Raw genomic sequence first — 5085 nt, 5'->3', positions numbered from 1 at the left:
ATTCTCATCCATGCAAACTCCCTCTATTAGTTTGTTTCTCTTTCTCTCTTTTCTCAGTAATCTCTCCCTCTTTGATATCTTCTTAGTAATCTCTCACTCTTTGACAATAATGCCAAATATGTGTAGCTCTCTCAACTTTAAAGTCTTAATACATTTGATTTATGTAGATTGTGCATGTCTCATTGATACTTGTCATTTTTCTATGATTGATCTGTTTATGTTGTACTAAAGTATTCTACCTTAGGCATGTCCCAAAGTAGAGTTGTATTGCACCATTGTGTAGAATATTTTGATAAGCACATGTGATGCAATTCACCTTATCTTCTTAAGTAGCCTTAGTTAGGGGAATTCTTAGGATTAAACCATGGACATAAATAATAATTACATGCAAACATAAACAATATCAGAAAATAATAGATTACATAGAAAAGAACACAAGACACCAAGATTTAATGTGCTTCACCCAATCCCTGGGCTATGTCCACCAAACAAAAAGTCTGATATTATTACGATCTAGTGATTACAACCTGATTACAATCCATAATCCCTTACAACTCAATATTGCCGTAAGAACCAATTTTTACATCACAATAATGAAACAATCCCTAATCCTTGTTGGTGTTTGAAAATGCTGGAGAGTTTTCAATTATCCCCATGAGAATATAACATATCTAGGGGCAGCTAACTCCCATTCTCAACATATCATTTTAGACATAGGGCCAACTATAAGGCTTGACCCTTCTACTTCAGGCTCTGCTAAACCTAGGCAGGTAGACCTCAGATTCAAATGATACCGTACTAGTGCAAAAACATATCCCTGAATCTATTAAGTAGATTTTACCCTTATTTCTCCTAATGACTCATGAAATGACACAGATCTATAGTAGCTAAGTGCAAAGCTATGAATCTCATAAGCTGAGTGAGGGTTAAACATTTAGGTCCTTCAACATAAAAGGGAAAGAACATTTGATTAATAATGTTGAATTCAACAAAACCCCTAATATGCAATAGCAAGAACTAAGTGAACCTATAGTTGATCAATGCCTTAACCATTGGAAAAATCCATGAATCAAATGCATACATATGGATATCGGATACTTATTTATATATTTAGATATACGATCTATTTATTTACCTTGTAAATAAACATCTGTGCTCAATCTGAACCTCATTCTTACATGATATCCCCCTCAGTAAACTTGCAACCCTGTTGAATTCTCTGAAGCATTTACATAAACCCTTGGGTTATAAGCAACAATGAAACAACATACAGCCTTAAGGGACTCCAACTATGACCTAGGCTCTTTGTTCAAAGACCATAAAACATTGGAAATTCACTAAGACAGGAGACGAGAATTAGAATGAAACTAATGAAATTCTTGTTCATTTGTATTCATTTCCTTGAAACAATACAACCAAATGCATCAAATGAAAACTTGGAAACACCTAACAGATCTAAACTATCTATATTATCCTTCCTACTATTGCTCATACAAGAGAGAATATGCTAAAGAAAATGGTTTCATAGTAAAACCCTGGAATCCTATTGGTATTACCCAAAGAAAATTGCCAACCCTTACAATGAATGAGAGACAAAATGATATAGGAAAGAAAGAATTCGCAGATCTGATCTATGCCTGACATGTGTCCACTTGGAATTCAATCCCTTGCAACTAAATAACCTCTCTCTTCTTTCTCCCATTTTGAGCTGATTTGGTTTCATCATTGCTTGTAACTGATTTGAAAATATCCTCTGCTTAATGATGAAAAACCCCTTTTATTTGCCAAAATATCTTATGTGAATCAAAAAATGCTAGAGGAATTGAGGTTTAACTGATTAGAATATGATCAAATTCGACCCCTACTGCATTTTCATTGTCTTTTATGCATATTCAAGTCATTACCTTGCTAGAAATCACAACTGAACTCTGATACTTGAATTTGGTTGCAAGTTAGGAATCTGATAGAAAATCTCTTATAGCTCAAACATACTACTTCCTATGTATAAACTAACTGCATAATCAAAAAATTTAGATTCTCTTGATTTCGACAATATATAATATCACTATGTTTGCATAAAAGGAACCTCTAGAAAGTCATTTCGAAAATACTCCCCTGGCATATGAATTTGATTTGCAACTATTTAAAATTTAAAATTTCAAAAATTTAAAACATTCTAATGTTTCAACTTTAGAAATAGGCCTTTTTGAATTTAAAATGGTTGCACGCATCATCTTTTTTTAAAAAAAGATTAAAAAAAATATTTTCCTTTTTACTCAATCCTTTGCCCTCTTCCTCATCGGGCCCACTGGGTGCCACCCAGGCTATGACATGGCGGCCCCTAATTGGTCGGCATAGGCACCTGCCTTTCATTGCCATGTTAGTACACCCGAGACTCAATGCCACAGGGCACAATCCAGCATACCTGCATTACTTATGTCCCGGGCATCTTGGTTTTGTGGGCATGCACTATCCGTCGGATTTGCCACATGGTAGCATCCTGTGCATCCGCCTAATCTTACTATCAATTTCCACCTCATCGCCAACTGGGCCCACACTGCCACATGTTGCAATTTTTCATACGGGCAATATTTATCCATCGAGCAATTTGCTTTTGCGAGCATGCACCCACCGTCTGATTTGGACACATGGCACAATCTCTGAGCATCGTTGCCTAATCGGTGCGCCTGTATTTTCATTCAAAAGATTCCTTATGTCATCATCCATCTTTGCATCACATTTGACATGCTGGGGCCCACATGCAACTCTTCAAGTCCACAAAAGACACTGTGTCTTTAAGACATTTTAAACTATGTGTGTTATTGTATTTAAATACATAAAAGGACCCTCCCACGGGCAATGTGGGATAATAGCCTTTACTGGATTTCCCCTCTGACTACATTTTTTACATGCTGCCTTTGTTTTGTCTTCAAGCGCGCTGCTCTACATGTGTTGCCTCTTCTTTTTAAAGTTGACTCCTTGTTTGTTCTGCAGATTCCTTCCTTGGTAATCAACGGTTTAAACCTTTTCTGGTGATCGAGCATGGCTTCGCTAACCCTTAGCTGAGAGTGTCATTTGTAGAGGAATTCCATGCAATGGATGCTGTCAAGGATGAACATTTCTCAAATCTTTATACCGCATTGCTTACATTTTTAAATTCTACCAAAAGTTGCCATTGTTTAAGCTCCAGAGGATCAAGTAATTCATAGACCTTTGCATGACCATCACCATATGCAACCATCAATTTCAATCCGGATACATAGTTACCAAACTTGATATCCAATACTAATACACTGTTGTCTTGAACATGATTACACAATCTCCAATTGCATGATTCAATGTCTTCCCCTATGGCTTGTTTCTTTGTCATTCCCTCAGCGCTACCATAAGAATGGTGAATTTGAAATGACTGATCAATCTGTAGAAAGAGCTACCATTTCATCGTGCTAATAGGCCCCACCTCCAAGTTGAGAGGTAGTTCCTCAAATGTTTCATCGATCTATATTAATTTATCCCTCAAAAGCTAGAACTCATTAAAATAAACAATGGGAAAATAATTTCCCGTTATGGGATCAATGCGCAAGAGTTCAACTACAAGTGGAGGTATTGCATTCTGTGAGTAATGAGTGAAATCATCAACCAAATTAATAGTTATAGTTGGTTTCCAAAATGAGACCCACTCCACAATGCCATCATCTTTTATCCCAATAGAGCCCTCCTTTATGTTAGGTTTGGATGTATCCTGCTCTATGTCGTAGCCTGCTACTATGACATCTTTTCTTTTGAATTCCTCTTTGGATGCATGTTGCTCCTTTTAACACTAGCCAGCTTCAAACTTTAACTTGAGGCTTCTTTTATGTGTGAGACCCTTTAAGTGTGGGTGTTGTTGGTGACATGTTTCATAGCGTGGGTTTTCATTGTCTTAACACTGACTGTTTCCTAGTCCTACTCATGCCTTGCTCTCCTTTGGTGGATATATTTACCTTTTAATACGTTAACTGCCTCCATGTGCATTCTTGTCTCCATAGCTAGAAAGAAGTGTAGCTAGAAAGAGTGCTTTCACTATATTTCAACACCACTACCCATCTACTTGAGTTTGAACTTGAGTGTATATGTGCAACTATATATATGTATGCCCACTCTTAATGGTTTAGAACCATTTTTCTCATAAAAACACCATCCTAGCCAAGTGGTACAATAGAAATGGCTATTTTTTAAAAAGATGTGTCTTTATAATCACAAAAAATTTGTCAGATACATAAAGCTTGCAAATCCATTGATGGACGTCAAATATTACACTTCCTGATCATAGTGCTGGAATGAAAACATAGAACCATTCATATACATACAATGATGAAATGCTAATATCCCACGAGCATATCTAGCTATGATTAATTGTCCATCAGGACATCTGAGATGAAAGTAGGGATTTTGCCAAGCCTCAATAACATTGAATAACAACACAGATTGCAATAAAATTTTTGGAATATCATGTTAGTCCCTAAATATCTTCAATTTCACATTTTATCAATTTTATCAATTTGGTATAATTAGTCAGGCCCCAAGTGGGTCTGGCTAAATTTTTTTTTGTTTTCGAACAACTAAACCCTCAAATTGATCTATTGATCATCTCAAACTGATTAGAATTAGGTTCGACCACTAAAAATAACTTTTAAAGCTCATTTTACAATTAATCTACAAACTATCAATTTAATGCCAGAGGGTCCTTTGATCGGCTTTAAAAGCTAACCCAAACCTCTGATCGAGCTCTGAAATCTAACACGTTGATTCTTTGTTCTACATAATGACACCCTGTCGAATCTCGTCTCATGAAAAATTCCCAGTCAAAAGATATTGACTATCAAAGTTGACCTCTCAAAATTGCCTGTAAGAAAACATGTCAGAAAATAATAAATTGTGTTTGGATTTGGCTTTGAAAACTGGGCAAACAAGCACTTGGGGAAAAAAAAATTGGGATATTGGTTTACTATCATGAGGAAAGTATAAATCTATGATTTGGGCTCATGATGAATAACAGGATGCAAATGGCAAGCGGTCAAAGTGGGCTACTCAAATTTGCAAATT

This window comes from Cupressus sempervirens, chromosome 5 (assembly GCF_028749045.1).
Source record: "Cupressus sempervirens isolate cs-2001-9-10 chromosome 5, ASM2874904v1, whole genome shotgun sequence".
Taxonomy (NCBI): domain Eukaryota; kingdom Viridiplantae; phylum Streptophyta; class Pinopsida; order Cupressales; family Cupressaceae; genus Cupressus; species Cupressus sempervirens.
This window is presented reverse-complemented; position numbering follows the sequence as displayed.